Source organism: Vicugna pacos, unplaced genomic scaffold, assembly GCF_048564905.1.
Source record: "Vicugna pacos unplaced genomic scaffold, VicPac4 scaffold_20, whole genome shotgun sequence".
In the NCBI taxonomy this organism is placed as follows: Eukaryota; Metazoa; Chordata; class Mammalia; order Artiodactyla; family Camelidae; genus Vicugna; species Vicugna pacos.
In genome coordinates this window covers 82594617-82613756 of record NW_027328741.1, presented here as the reverse complement: position 1 = coordinate 82613756, position 19140 = coordinate 82594617, and the positions used below count along the sequence as shown (strand labels likewise).

General features: G+C 40.5%; 1 pseudogene; it reads right to left on the bottom strand.

The window, feature by feature from the left end:
- Positions 1-483: 483 nt before the first annotated feature.
- LOC140693695 (DNA primase large subunit-like) overlaps positions 484-19140 on the bottom strand; it is a 96045-nt pseudogene continuing 77388 nt past the window's right edge.

Genomic DNA, 19140 nt, shown 5'->3' with positions numbered 1-19140 from the left:
TTAACTTAAAAAATAAAATAAAAATAAATAAAAAATTTAAAAATATTTAAAAATGAAGTTAACAAATTTACCAAACCAACTTGGCAATTCACAGCAACCCCAAAAGCAAGAAGGCAGGGACGCCAGAGTGGGGGATGAAAAAACACTTCAGAGTGTCCTCCCCAGAGCGGACGCAGATGACAGCGAGTGAGGCCATCACCTCACGTCATGTAACTGACTGTCCACCCTCGGTTTCTCTGATTCCCAAGTCACGACTCATTTCAGGAGAGCTGCTACCAGTCAAAGGGGCAAAAGTTCTCCCGGCTGATGTGGGAGAGCCGCAAACAACCAACTCGAGAGAAAAAAGAAAAAAGAGAAAAGCAGTTCAAAACCTTCACTGGTGATTTGGCAAGAGTGTTGGATATGCCAAAATATCACTTTAAACCCTGAGGTGATGCCTAGCGTGTTACGACGTGACTCCTGCCATTTACAAAGACACACTCATTAAACATTTCATTATTTTATTAACAAAGATAGTCCAGAGAAGGACTGGGTCAAAATGACAGTGAGGAGGGTTAAAAGCTGTGCCCAGGGGTACTGTTTCAAGAAGATTGTAACCAGCTGTCACCATAGAAAGCTGTTAGCTCTTAAAGCAGGACTGAACTGACACCGTCAAGTGCTGAATTTCAAAACAAATTCTTCTCTTTTGCCAAAGCAAAACAGGGAGGATGTCCTTGTTTTTACCTGCAGGCCTGCTCTCCTGAGAAATGCGGGCACACTTGAGGGGATTAATCTGGGGTCGGGGGGAGGGAGAAGGGAGACAGAAAAAGGCAAAATCACAAAAGCAGGAAATAAAAGCCCACGGCCCGAGCATCATTCACTGAAGTAGTTCCTCGAGCTCCTCCACGTCCACCTCCAGAGAGGAGTTCATCGAGGCCAGAGTGGACGACGTGTCCTTGGTTTTCTGGACACCCGGCTTGGCCTGGGGAGTGTCTGGCTGGCTGGATTCCTTCTTGAGGTCTTTACCACCACTGAGAATCCATTGGCTCTCAAAGAAGAACTGATTTGGATGACTCAAGGAAAAGCCACAATCGTCCACCTGCCCGGGGGAGTAAATGCGCATCGAGTTAATACTATATAGGGCCAGGAACCACTTCCCCATCGACGCCCCCTCAACAGCTCAGACAGCTCAAAGGCAGCTCCAAGCAAACTGCCTGGCGTGCAGTCAGTTAATGACCATTTGTTTAAAGAAAAAAAAAGGAAAAAGGGGGAGAGGGGTTGGATCTTTAAACATTCCAGAATCACGGGGAATGGATATAAACACAGGCATCACTCTGACACTGCTCCCCGATGCCACCCGTATTTTACAGCCTGTTTATAAGTCTGCCATATTTAATCCCATGGAGTTTAATGCAAACTCTGAAAAAGCAGCCTCATTTAATGAGATTTCTTCATTCCAATCTTGGGCTTTTCTGGTCTTACTTTTTATATACAGTCTTTTTCTTTTTGTAATTTTCATTGTGGCTTAACGCAAACATGACCAGGGTCCAGATTTTATGCTATTTCTTTTTTCAAATACTATCACTAAACTTTAAATTAAAATCTGACTATCATTTCAAATTATGCATTACTCTGCCTTTAATACTCAATGAGCCTTTAAAGTACTAATACTTTTTGTATTTGAAGATTCAGCAAGCACTCCTTTTTCTACATTTTGGTTCTAAAGATGTACTAATGGTGAAGAAAAATATATTCCTTAACAGGAGCAAGCACTTATTTAGTGCCTGCTGTGTGCCAGGCTTGTGTTATTCCAAGTGGCACACACACACACACTCATTCACGCACATGCACACACTCAGTTAACTCCCAGGAGGGCCTTCTGGAGGCAGGTTAGCAGTTATCTCCCCAGCTTTTCGGCTGAGGCATCTGAGAATGAAAGAGGTTCAGCGACTTGCCCACCACCACACACCGGCAGGGCTGGAGCTGGGACGAGAGTTGGCGGAGTCCGACCAGGACTTTCTGCTGCTGCATGCTTGTACCAAGAGCAGCAACTTCACCTTGTATTCACTCCTTAAAACACGGAACTCACTACCCTTTTCTTTTTTTTAACTTAAGTACAGTCAGTTACAATGTGCCAGTTTCTGATGTACAGCACAACGTCCCAGTCATGTACACACATACATATATTCATTTTCATTAAAGGTTATTACATGATATTGAATATAGTTCTCTGTGCTATACAGAAGAAATTTGTTTTTTATCTGATTTTACATATAGTGGTTAACATTTGCAAATTTCGAACTCCCAAATTTATCCCTTTCTCACCCTCTTTCCCCCGTAACCATAAGATTGTTGACTATGTCTGGGAGTCTGTTTCTGTTCTGTAGATGAGTTCATTAGTTATGTTTTCTACTGGGGCATGACCCAGGAGCAAGGTAACACTTACAAGGGAGTTTGATACTGTGCGCCTCCTGCGTGACTCGCTTCTGCTCAGCTGGACTCAAACCCCTGTCCTCGCTGACTCTGCAGCTGGAGTCGACCACCAGACCATTACCATCTCGCTTCAGTTAGTTACTGTGGGTTTTTGGTTAGGGAGCATTTTCACTTCATATTTTTACTAAACTGAGACACCATTACAATTGTTTTGGTCATCTGCTTTTATATCTCGCTCTCTGTCCTGAAGCGACTTGTACACAGTATGTATCTAATAATTATTTGGTGAATTGAGGCCAGAACTAACCAATGTGTACCAGTCCTGTACTTTCACATATTAACTGAAGACTCACTATGCACGAGGCCATGTTACGAGGCAGTAATTTTCCAGCATACAAATGCACTGGACTGAGACTAACTCTAAAGAAGCCTCTAGCCTAGTAAGTCAGGTACTTAAAAACCTCCATCAAGGGTGAAGGGGGGAGGGTACAGCTCAGTGGTAGAGCATGTGCTTAGCATGCACAAGGTCCCCAGTACCTCCACTAAAATAAGTAAATAAAAACCTAATTACCACCCCCTAAATAAAAAATAAATTAAAATGTGAAATTAAAAAAAAGTCAAAAAAGAAAGAATTCAAAAACCAAAAACAAGAAGAGCGAAGTGGCAAGGGTCCTGGGAGAAGGCGTATTACTCCCCATGTTAGAGAAGGAGGTGGAGGCGGAGGCAAAGAGAGCTGGCTGGGGAGCAGTGCGGAGGGCATGGCCTGATGGGCACTGGAAGTGAGGTGGGAAACACAGGCTGGAACCAGACATGGGAGAGCCTTGAAAAGCCGGCTAAGTAGCCTGGGCCTAATTTTGCTGGCATCAGGGAATCATTAAAATTTCTTAAGAGGGAGGTGAAGGGATGAAAGCTATGGATAATCTTAAGGTGGAGTAAAATGGGTGAGCAACGGGTTAGAAGCTGCTATCATGGTGTAGAATGAACCTTCCTCACAGGTGGGCCAATAAACAGAAACAAGGTCCTTTCTGGTAACACTGACTCTAGATGTTCTGGAGTTTCTGATTCTCTTGGTCAGTGGTTGATATGTGTTGGACCAGTAATTTTATAATATTCAGTGTACAGCAAAGTGATTGAGTAAGGCTGATTTAAGTTAAGAACAAACTTTTGCCTACTACTTTGCTGCTTAATTTCAAAATGTTTGATATAATTTTCATTAATATTGGAGTCATTTGTGAACTTCTTTATTACATTCATATATTATTATATTACATATTTTTCATCTATTATTATATTGGGTTTTTTACCTAATTTATTAAGAACTGGGAGATCCAATATGAAGTTCACATTTTACAAAGGGTTCCATGAAAAGTAAATTTTTTGTCTAGCACATTTCAATCAGAGGGCTTTATTTTACCTTTTTTTTTTTTTATAAACAGAGAATATCAGAGATAGGAAAGACCTAGGGACTCCTCTAAATTGAATCTCCTCCATGTTCAGACTAGGAAACTGGGGCCCAAAGACATTACACAGTTTATGCAAAGTCACAGAAGTAGTAACCAGTTGTGTCTGAATTAGAATTCGGGCCTTTTGACTGGACCACTTAGTTACTCTGAAATGCTTATTTTCTGAATTGAAATATGGTTGATTTACAATGTTGTGTTTCAACTGTACAGCACAGTGATTCAGTTATACATATGTATGATTTTAAGAGGTTTTACGCCCAGTCAAGTAAACTTATAATCATTATGAATATTGCTTCTAGAGCTTAACTTGACTATAATGATTATGAGAACTTAGTGATGTCATTTCTTGCAAAGAGAACCTAGCACCTTGTGTGAATATTAATTACACATTGGGTATTTTCTATACCTTGCTTCAAGTTGTTAAAATTTTCAGTATATCTGTTCTCACAGAATATAACTCTCTGGATTAAACTGAATGATTAGACTTCAGTGTGGATCAAATAAAATACAGTCATCTTTATAATAAGCCTCAGTTTCCTCACTGATGAAATGGAGATAATAATGCTGGCTGTCATAGGGTTACTATGAGGAAAACCAAAAAGAAAGAGTTGTTGGTTCCATGAAATCTAAATTAAATGCTTTTGGAAATATTCAAAAAAAGCAAGTTACTTAAAAAAAAAAAAAACTTGAATTCCCAAAAAGCTATGGAGAAAAACCATATTGCTTTGTATTATCATTAAGTTCCTTTTCCACTTGAAAGAAACCCAAACTAGAAATTGGGGATGGTGTATTATGTGTATGGTTTGTGAAAAAAGATGAAATCAAATTCCAATCCAAAAACTATATTCAAATAAAAGGCCTTGACTTTAGATCAAAAAGATTAGCAAATATATGACATTTCAGTGTTTTCCCTAACTTTAAAATGGAATGTTTAAAGAATACATTTTTTTATAAATTCCTGTTTTAATTAATATTTTTATTCACCAACTAAAACAGCGTTGACAGTCTTGAACTGAGGGCCTGTGCCATGGTTCCGTGTGATGTTATGTTTCCCAACTTTCTCTCTCAGGCCTACAATCGCCCTTTCTTATCTCATTTTGTTAAATAAGCTCATTTTACTGAACATCTGTTAAGAGGCCTGGTAGTGTGTTGAAATTATGATGTTTCCCTCTGTTTCCTGGATTGTATTTCTTCTAGGTGGAGCCTTTGTCTTTTCAATATTTTCTTCCTTTCACTTTTATTTTTGGCAGGAAGGGTCTATTGTTGTCATTCAGTTTCCTTTCATCTTGCTCAGGAAAGTAAAACTGGGGACTTTTAGGGAGGAAGGGGAGAAGCATAAACCAAATAGAATGAAAATAGATTTACTTTAAAATCAAATTAGTAAAAAGAGTAGAGAAAGAGATTTGTCCACATTCAAATATCTCATTTCACTTATTTCTGCTTAAGAGTCAGGCAGCTGTTTCCTTTACTCATTTAAAAAAAAAAAAAAGGAACACAGTTTGCTTCATTCTGGATTTGGAGATATTAAATGAGAGTTGTCACAATTTTATCTGTGGTGAATCTTCTGTTTCTTTCCTTGCTTTTTTTCCTTCATTAATTGCTATTGGTGATGTGTTCCTTTGTAGTTGATGATTTTATTTCTCTAATGTTTTGTACATTTTGTTAACTACTGGAAGAAGGGAATTCTGTGATGCATCTGTATTTGGTCACATTCCCTTGGAAGTTCCAAAGTACGGTAAGGCCTCTACAGCAAGGCCAGCAGATCTGGAGTCTAGAAGGAAGAGGTGGGTTGGAGGCCTTCCTAGTCTACACTATAAATTTTGGATTTCATCTTAAGAGTGATGGGAATGCCTTTTACAATTTTTTTAAAAGCAGGTTACTGAGAGAATATACCTTTTGGGATTTCCGGTCAGGATGGTGGAGTAGTAGGACCACGGGCTCAGATCTCTCACACCCACAACAAAACCACAACTGACTGCTAAACAACCATTGAGGAAAATAAGACTGGAACCTACAAGGAAGATCTTCAACTGGACACACAAAGAGGGAGCCACAGCAGGACGGCAGGAGGGGCGTGTTCGAGATATAATCGGGCCTCATACCCGCTGGTGGGCGACCCACACGCTGAAGAAAAATTACATTGCAGAGGCCCTCCCTCAGGAGCGAGAGTTCTGGGCCCCAAGTCAGGCTCCCCAGCCCAGGATGGCACTGGGAGGAGGGGACCACAAGGACATCTGGAGAACACAGAGGAAATTATCTACAAAACAGAAAGACTCACAGAGAAAACAAACTTACAGTTACCAGAGGGGGAAGAGGGTGGGAAGGGATAAACTGGGAATTCGAAAATTGCACCTCTTGGGGAGTGATGGAAATGTCAGCTGTCTTGATTGTGGTGGTGGTTTCATGGGCGTATACATCTATCACAATTCATCCAGTGAACGCCTGAAATATGTGTAGTTTACTGTACAGGAGTCATACCACAAAAAAGGTGTTTAAAAAAAAAGCAGGTGACTGAGATGACCAGATTTCTCTGTTCTCAAGAACCTCCCAGCAGCTGCGTGGAGGAGAAAGAACTGGAATGAGCCGTAGACACTGGGAAGTGAGTCAGGCAGCTCCCGCCCTGGTCCAAGTGAGAGATGCTGGTGGCTTCCAGCCCAGCGCTGTAACTGACATCCATAATGATCCTGAGTAGTTATAAAAAAGCTTAACTGTAGTTGGTATATCCTGTTTAAGACTGGAGGAAAATGTGTGATAGATTTTAACAAGATTTTTGTAGAGATTCCTATAGCGGAAGAAAATTACACTCAGCTATTTGGAAAATAAGTACCAGAATGAAGCAGTGCCTAAAGAGGTGTATTTCTGAAGCAGCTATTTTCAATTAAAATCCAGAGATTAATCCACACAAGGCCTAGTGTTTTCATTTACACATGGAGTATGCCAAAACAACAACAAAAATTACAATATAAAACACTGCTCCCTAAAAACATTGAAGAGAACAGATTTCAAGCAGGCCAGCTTTTGACACCTATTAAGTGAATCTCTCCCAAACATTTGCTTGGAATCAACATGTTTTGCACACAGTGACCTTCACACAAGCGTAGGTCTCCTATTTCTGCCACTCAAAATGTGGATTTTGAGAGACTGAAGCAATATTGTTTTACCTATGGGATGTTTGGGTTTTAATCAAGAGGTTTTGCAATGACAGCTTATAATGCGGCAGCTGGCATTACCGAAAAAGCCATATGGAACTATCATTGTGCTGCTGTAAATGCTATCAGCTAACTGGTTCATTTTCAAAGCTCTCATTAAAGTGAGTTTGATCACAGAGGCCTCAAGAAAATAAACACAGGGTTTTATTTTTTTTTTTGGTTTTTTTTTTTGGGCGGGGGTGGCAGGCGGGATGGCAGCAACCTGACAATAAAAATAGATTCTGCTTTTAAATTAAATCAGAAAAATAATACACAAAGAGAGATATTCACAATGAAAAATCTATAGTGTGCCTTCCAGTGAATGCAAACAGCCTTTTTATTCCATCAATTTATATGTGGTTTAAGGTGGACTACTTCTGTATGTGGGACGATTTGGATGCATGTCTGTTTAATATCTTCTTTAAATCTAAGGCAAGTTTTAAAAGTTGACAATACTAGTAATATTCATGTAGGAATGAGCAATGGGAGAGATGCCACAAAACAAATTTGAGAAAAAACACTTCTTACTTGCTAGTGATTATGTCACAAATTCAGTATTTACATCTAATTTTTGTATCTTATTTTAAAAGGGGGGATTTAAAATTTTTTTAATTTTTTTAATTTTAAAAGAAAGAGGTTGAATACTAAGCCTCAATTTGTGAAAGTAGAGGCTTCTTAATTAAAAGGGTCAGCAGACAATTAAAAACATATATTAAATTAAAACTTTCAAGCTGAGCAAGCAAATCAAGGGACACAGCCGACAAGGGAAAGAGGAGTGCAAAGCTGGAGCTGAAAATACCAAACAGACGTGGGTCATCTGGGCAGACGCCTATTCTGATAAAACTGATGAGAATCTGTTGTTTGCGGCTTTACTGAGGGTTAGTCCTTTACATTTTGTAAAAAAAATACCATTTTTATGTTTTTCAAAAAGAAGGCTGTTTTCAACAGTTAGGTGTAACAGGAAGAGAACTAGACCCATGGCCCCAGCAGACAAGGGTCCGGCTCTGTCTCCCACTGCCAGCTGGGGGACCCGGGGCAAGTCAGGCAGAATGCTAAGCCTGGTTTTTGTTTTGTTTTGTTTTGTTTTGTTTTGTTTTTAAGTAAACTATAAAGGTTGGATCATGAGTCTAGAATGGAAGTGCTAATGAGTCCACACTTGTTTTTACAGACACAGTCAGGTCCTACAGAGGGGCAGTCATGGTTCAGTTCACAAGCTTCAGACGAGCTCCCTGGCAGCCCGGTCCAGATCCAGGCTTCGCGCCGCATGCGCAGGAGCAGGCCGTGCCCGCCTGTCTGAGCCGCGGTGCTGTAGTGCGGACCCAAAGGGCCAGCGTGGCTGGAGCACCAACTCCTGTGCCAGGAATGCGTTATGGGTTCTGTAGATCTGGCTGATGTTACCATAATTACTCCCATTACGATCAGTGATGTTCTAGGATATATTTTTTCTATGAAATACCAAGTATGAAATTCCACAATTATATAACCACAGCAGAAGTGGGGAGGATGTACAGCTCAGTGGTAGAGCGCATGCCTAGCATGCCTGAGGTCTAGGGTGCAATCCCCAGTACTGTCTCTGGAGATGAATACATCTAATTACCTCCTCCTGAAAAACACCGTCTACAAAAAATTTATTTTTAAAAAAGAAATATTTCATGAAAACCAGTAAAATTAAAAATGACTAACTTAGCACAGCATGGTAGCTGACAATGAATTCAATAAATGAAACACGTTTTTTGGGAGGGTCACAGATCCCTTTGAAGCCTGACTAATACCAGACTCCAGAAAAGGCACATGTGTACTTACAGGAAAAATGTTTCGAGAGGTGCATGGACCTCTGAGTTCATTCCTGGACATCTGTCCTACATAAGCAAGCCATGGTCCAGATCAGTGGTTGCAAACTAGGAGTCTGTGGGCTAAAGCCTCCTGCAGATGTGTCCTGATGCCCTGCCCAGGGTCCTAAAACTTGTCAGCATGAATGCCTCTAATAGCATGAGTTTTGTCCGGTGTTCATGTCAGCCAGCATTATTTTTTGGGTTATGTGCCTGACCCCCGCAGGACTTTGACTTTGTGACCTATGCTTACAGCTCTCAGAACCTACTGGCAGGCCTTTTGTGCTAAGGAGGCTGAAAAGATAACAACCAGACTCATTTCCCTGACCCCCCTGCCGCTAGTAGTCCGCCAGGGTACCCAGGTTCCGCCATGCAGGTAAACACGACCACGAGACTTGACAGAGAGATTAGGGGATCAGGAGGTGGCAGGCATAAGTAAGAGCGCCAGATGTTCTGCATGGAAGGTGGCAAGAGCCATTGGTTCTGCTGAACAGCGGCAGCCAGTGTTCAGGTCTTACTCTGGGGATGGGCTACCTAAGGCCTGTGGGTCCAGCCTGGTGCAGAATTTCTTTTGTAAATAAAGGGATATGGGGGCACAAGCACACCCGCTCCTTTCGTACTGTCTGGGGCTGCTGGGTGCGGCAACTGCAGTGGGGAGCAGCTATGACAGAGGCCACGTGGACCACAGAGCTAAGACTTTCAGGATCTGGCCCTTTACGGAAAGAGGCTGCTGTGCCCGGCCTCACCCCTGGAAGCAGGGTGCTGGGTGCAGCTGCAGGACAGTAAGGACGGGGGGCCTCCCAGTTACAATATTCCTGGTTCTGCAGCCTCCAAGCCTAATTCCCTAGCCCTTCCATCCATTTTCTAAGCTACCGAATCCCGTGTAATAAATCCCTTTTTACTCAAAGCAGCTGGAGTGGTTTCTGATGCTGCAGCTGAAAACTCTAAGTGAAACACAGTGTAACAAAAGACGAAGAATTTGGGTGACAAAGCTCAAAAAGTTACTTACATTATGTGTCATCTCGAAGTACTTCTGACAGGCTACCTGGTATTGTGTCCCTTTCACTAAATCCAAAATCTACAATGAAGGGGAAAAAAAGAGAAAGAAAAGTTAGAAATTAAGGTTCTTCAAAACCACCATAGCTCCTGGTTGCTGTTCTCCTCATAATCTTCATTCCAGACAGGAAACGCATTAAATCATGGAGCATGTGGTGCCGCTGCAGTCTGGACGCTGTGATAATTTTGACATTATACAGGAGCTGTTTAGGTCAGCATTAAACCACAGATGACAAGAGATAGTAAGAGATGTTTCTGACCCACCAACTGTGAATTTCAATAACCTGACCTTGACAACAAGATGAGAACAGATCCCAGTACTATGACTTTGACAGTTACTGTCAGGGTATCACACTGCAATGTCTCTTCCAAAATTGTAGATATAAATCTCATAATCTAAATGGTTGTCATGTGAAGCAATCAAGGATACTATTCAGATTTTTATTTTCCACATTAGTAGTTTATACAGATAGAGCATGAAATACAGCTGTGCGCCCATCAGGGCGACTCAGAGTAAACCCTCCAGATGAGAATCTGTGGAGAGGGGACACTTCTGCCTCCAATCAGATTTTCCCTTTCTTTGCAAGTTATTTCTAGTTAAGCTCAGCAGAATATGAGGGTGAATGGTCTATTCTGAAGCCCTGTTAGGAACACCATCCTATCTTTCGTAAATACAATTTGCTTTTCATTTCTACTCCGTGTAATCTCTTCAGAGCACTGCAGACTCCTGTTCTTATCAGCAGAGTGCAAATCCAGTTGAAATTTGTAAGGTTTCATCACCTCTCTTGACAAATAAATAAAATGTGTATTTGGCCTATTTATAAAACGAAGCAAAATGCTGGCATGAAGAGAGAGCCTGAAATGAAGGAAAATGTAATTCTGGAGAAATGTTCATTTCTAGCCCGTTTCAAAAGACCGACCTTCCTACGACAAGAAGAAATGTACATGAACCCCTGCCGCTCTCACTGCTGGATACAGCTCGCGCCATCTGACAGACGCACACGCAAGCCACAGCGCAGCAGTGCAGAACCGGCGCCACGTAACTTGGCAAGTTTATGCTTACAAGAACTTTCTGATTGTCTTCTAGATTATATTTCTAAATTTCAGGTCACTTTTTTTTCAATCCTACACATGAAAGACCGATGCAGCTGCCAGCCATTCACAGCACCCAGGATCCCGCCTGTCTGCCTACTTGGCCCATCCACTTTTCTTGAATTATTAGAGCAAAAATGAGAAATAAACCAATTTTAAATGAATGACTATAAATGTTTAAAATGAAGGAAGACACAAAGTTTTTCAAGTAATTCTAGCATTCTGAGCTCATATTCGCCAATGTTTTTACACACAGATAATTCAATCTGTGTTGAGATGAACTTGCAATTACTTACTGGCAAACAGCAATGATACCAATATATGAAATCTGTGAATGACAATTCTGGAGATGCAAAGACTTCAAACATAAATTTATCTGTGTAGTTAATCTATTTTTTTAATTGAAATATTTTTGATTTACAATGTTGCATCAGTTTTTGGTGCACAGCATGGTGATTCAATTATACATATACATATGTATATTCTTTTTCATTACAGGTTATTACAAGGTATTGAATATATATCGAATATATTACAAGGTATTGAATATATCCCCTGTACTACACAGTAGGTCTTTGTTGTTTATCTGTTTTATATACAGTAGTGTGTATCTGTTAAATCCCAAACTCCTAATTTTTTATCCCCCCCCTTTCCCCTTTAGTGACCGTAGTTAGTTTTCTGTCTGAGTCTGTTTGCTTTGTAAATAATAAACTTAAATTTAAATGATGCCATAAACTACCTGAAGAGAAAATAAAGTCACAGAAAAGCAAATATCTCAACTGTGTGATATATAATAAATTCCCTTTATGTAAAAACAAAATAATAAATCTAACATCTTATTCTATGTATATAAATTTCTTGCTTATATATATGATACATTTAAGTATCTTCCTTGCAAAGTAAATATGTATTTTATATACATAAAACCTAATATACATATATATTTGGGAAACATGCTATAAAGAAACACTTACAGGAAAGGTATTAATAAAAATACCTATTTGGGTGACATACACATATTTTTTAAATTATGGGAAATTGACATATAAACCACAGAATGTGAGAAAAGCTGATATATCTTGAAATTTTAGATTCCATCAAAAATTAAATTTAGCTGCATCACACAACAATCCCCACTCCATTCCACAGATGAGGCTCTTACCGAAAATCACTTACTTTTCCTCTGACTTTTAACTTCATCTTTCTAGAAAGAATTTTTAGTTGAAGCTTCCTTGCAAATCCATAAATAAATCATTTGCCCATCTATCCATAAGCAAGTTAACCGATCATGTCACACAGCACATACGTAAAGGCATAATGGGGGGAAAAGGCAATAAGTTGTTTTTCACTGTCTGGGAAAGCTATTCAGAGAGAGAGAGAAACTCAGGCCTAAGGAGAAGCAGGAAGGCCCCGGACAGCAGCTAAAGGACCAGGGAGACAGGGAGCGAGCCAGCAGGGGAGGCGGTGCAGCGGGACTGCTCTGAGGACACGGGGTCCCTTCAGAGATGAAGACACACATCCTCTTAAAATGGGGGGAGGGTCTGTCAAGAGAGGACCACTGAACTGTGGAAAGGATCAAAAATTGAAAGCTCATATGTGACGCAATGATTTTGTCCTTAAGAGAGAGATTTTCTCCTTAAAAAAAGACACATTTTAAAGTAAGTTAAAAAATGTGAAACATTACTTTTTAAAAAATCCAACAACTAATAAAAATATATACTTTAATTTCACCTTATGATCGACATTACAGAAATACAGGAAAAGGCAAAAAGAAAAGAGAAGGGTCTCGTGGAAGCATGGCTTCTCTCCGAGTGGGCGGGGCGGCCCTGCCGTGTTCTGTAACGGGGTGACTGTCATCTTCAGCCGGACACTCTGCGGTGCTGGCAGCAGACCAGGGGTGGGGTGGGAAGCGTGAGCCCATCCCCAGACCCCAAGGAACAGAGGAGGGAGGCCTGGACCAGGAGCTGACAAGCCTGCTGGTGAGAAGTGGGCAGACGAGACAGAAGCATTTCCCACCTAATGGCCATGAACTGTTCTTGAAAAACACCTGTTGTACATGAACGTACTCAACCAGAGCCTGCTCCCCGGTGCTCTGGAGTAAAGCATCACCTACCACCCACTCCTCTTACCCCCACCCCTACTGATTTCCTAAATAAAACTAATTGTGAATCTCAGTAAAATGCCAATGTATATGACTCATCATATAAAATATATGCAAAATACCACAAGAACCACTTACTAGTCACTAAGTGATATGACTAACAGACGTTCTTCATGCGGAACACACGAGGGGGCCACCTCAAGGCGCAGGTGCCCTGCTCTTTGCAGATGTCACAGTTTTCACAAGTGACTCTCCTGCCCTACTGTTTGTCTGTAGGGCACAACTGGACACCATCTCTGTGCCTTCTTGAATGTTCTGATCTAAACATCCCTGGCAAACACTGTACTAAGACATCCTGCAGGTCTGTTTCCATTGAAGATGCTGCTGGTGCAATTTACTGATGGGCAGGATGACTCCCATTGGGAAACACAAAGCTAAAAATCAAAGGAAAAGAAGGAGAATTGAGGTCTGAGGAAGATGCTAAAATGCCGGGGCGCTGAGAAGGATGACCGCTGACTGTAAGGCTGTACAGGGATGGTTCTCCAGTAAGGACTGAAATGCAGGTGCCCGTGATGACTGCCTCAGCCATCCTCATTGAAGTCAGGGTCTTGGGAATAGTTGGTCTCCCTTAGATTTTAAATTTTTTGTGTAGGCATCATTCAGGTAACCTTTTTTAAAGTACTAAGTTTTAATAGAAGAGTCCACGTCCCTGGGCTGTGGACAGATATGCCTGAATTAGACATTGTGAACTTGATTGAGAGAGAGATCACGTTCCAGCAGAAGCGGTGCACTTGTCTTTGAAACAGAAATTCTTCTTTTATGTTATCTCAAGAATGAAGACATACTGGATGCGGATTTTGCAGTGTGTTAATTCTGAACTCACCTACCTAACCTGTTTTTTTTTAATATGCTTTTAGGAGTGGGGGGAGTCTAGCCAGTTAGTTCATAACGTGCTTGTTTATATTTATATATTTTGTGTGTGTTAGTCATATGGCAAATATGATATCAAAATTTTTTTCAAAGAAAAACAATTCTGTGGAGAAGCCAGGGTTAAGGTGTGGTCAGGCAACAGTGTTTTCTGGACAGTGCATTCAGAGTCGAGCTTTGAGGGGGGCCCGTTCCCCAGCGGGGGGCTTGTGGGCAGGACTGGCCAGGGTGAGGGCTGGAAACACAGCCTACACAGAGCTGGGAGGGATGTAAGGAGACAAGAGAAGATAAGTAGGAAGAGCCAAGAGCTAGGTGGGAGGAAACCAGGAACCCAGAGAAGCGTGGTCAGTGAGATGCAGCCCACGGCCTATGACAGTCAGCGTGCGCCCACAGCTCTCCACTGTGCGTCACCAGCCCGAACCCCGTCCTCCAGTGTCCACGTCCTGTTCTGGAAGAACCAGAGCACACCACCGCTTCCTCCTGGACACAGCATCAATGCCTAAAGAACAGTTCCTTCAGGGGGAAACCAACTCAACTGCCAGTTCTGGCGCATGGCTACAAGCATCCTAATTCTGCTTTAGAGAAAGACAAACAATTTGAACATCGCAGCAAATAAAGGCTTATTTGAAAACACAAGCTTACTATTTAAAGTGAAAATTCCTATGATGATCTAAGAATATTGCTCAAGTGGCAATCTGAGTTTGGTTTTTAATGCCAATATTTCCAGACAGAAGTACAGAATGTCAAGCGTAACAATCCATTTATCGTTCTAATGTAATACATCTATAGCCGAGAGGCTAAGAAAATCAAGCAGAGGAGTGATATCAAACACTTATATTTTCTAGACCTATAGTCTTTAACTTTTTTCTCTCTAAATTTTAAACTACTTTATCAGCTGACCAAAGTCCACCAAGAAGAACATCAGATTTTTTTTTAAAGCAATGCAGCTTGTCATCTTTACCAGAAAACATTCGTCAGATTTGTGTTTGCTGAGCTGGGTGAAAACCTTCATTACACTTCATCTACTATTTCACCCTTAAGGCAAATTACTGTTTTGCTTGAATCCTAATCAAGTGGCTAACCACAATATCTTACGTGGGGTGGGGGGGGCTGCACAGGGAGCAAATAAGGCCATATTTTTCCTGTTTCACTGATGACTGATCAGAGCCAGCTGACAAACGTATGTGATACACAGCACTGATAAGCAACGCTGTATTTATATGGATACACATATACACCTACGTACGATAAAAATACAGGCAACATTTTATAACTTTGAGCCACACTTCCCTCTCCCTCCCCAGTGCTCATGCTCCCTGTCATCTGCCTTTGTTTCGCTGCCTGCCGGTGAGGCCCAGATGACTGCCTGGCAGTGGAACACACCCACCTGCCCGACCTTGGCCGCAGTGAGCAGAGCAGAGCAGCTAGGGCTGCTGCACTCGCCAACCAGACATACGGCTCATCTGTCTCTAACATTTGGTTTTATTTCACAGTAACAACAAGCTTATTTCTTCTTCAGAAAGCTCAACCTTTCAAGGGTAGAAATCTGCTGGTATTTTTCAGCTCCATTTCTAGCCCCTCCTTCATTTCAAAGGGGAGAGAAGATGCAGTGGAGATGATGTCTGGAACACTTTCACTTCCTTTTTTTTTTTTTTTTTTGCAGGGGTGGGGAGGTAATTAGGTTTACTTATTTAAATTTTTTTTCCCTCTGATGGAGGCACTGGGGATTGAACCCAGGACCTCGTGCATGCTAAGCACACACTGTACCACTTGAGCTATACCTTCCCCTGAGTCTGGAACACTTTTGATCTTATTACTTTGTTTCTGTTTCTCCCACACTCAGCAGAGCTTAGTGGCTGCCTCCTGACCACCCTGCTATGACATTCACCTACTGGTGGGTCAGGGCAAGTTCCCCGTCTTGAAGATGTACTTGCATTTGTTTAAACATTATATGCCAAGGATGTTTCTGACTCACTCTTCACTGTCTATAAACACAGTTATCCGATTGAATTGATTCTAAAACCGTTTTTTTTCCTTCTCCATTGCTCAGGTCCTCATCACTCTCCTTTTATTGCAAAGTCTCTTGATTTATCCCTTCCTCACTTAAGACAACTTCCAAATTGCCACCCTTGTAACTTTTCTCAAGTCCAAGTCTAACCCCGGCTGGTTCCAAAGGCCATGACCATCAGGCCACAGTATCTCTCTCAGGACATCCTCCTACCCCACCTGGCCACTGGGGTCCTCACTCTCTACTCCAGCTTCTCCCACAGCAGGGGTCTTTGGAATTTTAGCTCACAAAACCCGAGTAATGACTCAGAGGTTTCTCCTGTCTGATGCATTATTTAACTGGGTTTAGTCCAGAATTACCTACGTTTCTTTAGGGAAGGACTTATCTGGGTGGTGTTTCTCAACTAGTTTGTCTGCAGAACCTGTCTGCAGGGCCCTCCCAGGACCAGGGTTCCACAAAACACCACCACCACCACCTTATCCAAACGTGCTCATCCCTGCCACCTTCTTCGAATCTCATTCTGTGCAGGTCTTGTCACTTTAGTTTGTCTCTAGGGTCACATTAACTGGAAGACAGTCCTCACTCGACTATGATGTACTGATCTTGGGTGGAGCCATTCCTCTTCCTGATGAGTCTGATGTCCCTGCGATGGGGAATCCTACCCCACTTTCCAACCCAGCTCAAATGTCACATCACACGTGAAGAGCTCCCTGGAGTCACACCTCCCTCTCCTAAGCAGATCCTTCCCCTCTGACTACAACTAGCACTCAGAATGAATTTTTAGACACTTACCACGCTGTATTATGGTTAATTACATTGTATTATGGTTAATTACATTGTATTATGGTTAATTACACCTTTGAACTCTGCCAGACTAAGAGCTCTAACACAGTTTGGCAGTCATTTTTCTGTTCCCAGATTCGAACACACTGGAAATTCAGTAGCATGTACAGTGCTCAGGAAATGTTTACCAAGCCATAAAATAAACATCTTTCCTTACTTCCATCCACCTGGAGAGATAGAAGGATATGGCCAGACCTCTCCCCACGGTTAGTCATTGATCATAACTGCTTCCAGTGTCCTGTTTTTGGTTTTGTTTTGTTTTGTTTTTTGCCTAATACAAAAGCAAACCACTTCAGAATCACTATGTCCTATGATCTTTATGGAAATGATGAAAAAGATTTATTCTAGTTTAATAATTATTTTCAAAGATCTTACTTATAAAAAAAGATGCATCATATCAGGCACGCTATTGAAACAGAAACTTGAACTTCAATAAACTAAACTTAAAATCTGTCATTTGAAGGTTTTTTTTCCAAGGAATAGACAATCAAGAGAGAAATAATTACATATACATATATGTTTACATATAAATAGATACATAGCTTTACATACTAATAGATTTTTTATATATATTTAGAAACAAAAACTTTGTCTAACAAGAAATACATTGTAAATTGATGCTAACCACTTCCAAGAAGTCTGAAATGGCTTAATGCGAAGCAGACTAAGAATATGAAACACTAGCCTTATGAAAAAAGATTAACTACTTAATTTTCTGGATACTTTAAGTATCCTTCTCCAAAAATGGGGGCAGGGTGGTCTCTGGGAGAATACTCTATAAAACTGATCATGAAAAAGAACTAAGGTAGTAGGAGAATGTTTTATATCCTGAGGTGGGCAGGCTGGATTTTATTATTTTATAAGTGACAGTACCACATGTTACTGAAGGAAATTCCTCTATAGATACCAGCCATTTCTCAGGTAATGAATAAATAATAAAATAATTATAGAAAGACACTTAACTGTAAACAGAGTATTTCTTTTATTAAAGACTATGTTTTCCACTTTAATGCAACTTTAATGAAAGCAAACTTGAATTGCTTTGGCTAACAAATGACATCCGTTATTTGACTTTCAAAGTGATTCTTCTCTGAACCACCTTGAATAATATTAAATAATCTCTGAATGACCACTTATCTTCAGCCTATTAAATGATGTTTGATCGAGTTAGATGTTCAGTGATTTTTATGATAAAGCCAATAATAGAACCACATCCTCCTGACACCAATTCTAATACTCGACTTCCCATCTTTTCCTTAATGCACTTCTAAGATTTACCGAGAACAATGTACACATTTTCAACTACAAACGGAGAAAGCAAAGCTAAGTGCAGCAATTCCCCTAAATCAGAAGAGATGCTCATGGAGGTGGAATGGTCAGAAAAGCTGCTCTTGAAAGCAGTGACTGTTCACAAATAATGGACAGGCTGATACCATCACCTATGATGAGCACTCCTTACCAAAAAACCACAGGCATTCTGGGGAGTTCAGATTTATATGAACACTGAGTAAGGAGTCATTGAGATTTATTGTTGCCATAAAATCGTCTTGACACAGTGTTACTTTTAAGTCTTTTAAACTGTCCTGTTTGAAAGATTTCTTCATTAAAAGGCATTTGCCAGTTTTAGATTTAATATGGTCACTAACTTCTTGAGAATTTCAGGACTGCAAAAAAGAGAGATTAACCAAACTCTCGAAAAGTATAGTGAGCATACATTTTTCCATATTTCAAGGTTTTAATATCACAATTAATTTTCTTGGAAGCACCAATTAGATTTGATTTTAAAATGATCATTAATGGTTATGCTGAGAAAAACTCTTAAACATGTTTTCTTCCTCTCTTTAAAAAAACACTAAAATGAGAAATAAAAAAGACAATTTAAACAATATTAGTATAGAAATACCTTTGTGAATAATGCATCATTTCAACCAAAAAACTTGAAAAATGAGTACCCTTATTCATACTCATTTATGGGTGAACATATAAAAGCAAATATTCGCTGTAACAGGTCAAATACAACTGGATGCTAGAAGCAAATATTAAAATATGATACGGAAATAGAACCTAATAACTCGAACACTCAATAGTCTCAACCTTTTAGAGCAATACACTCCAATGGATTTACAATGAGTAACATCTGTAATTTAAAAATTTCTACAGTTATAATTAAAAAGGTAAAAAGAAACATGACATTAATTTTAACAATCCATCTTATTTAAAT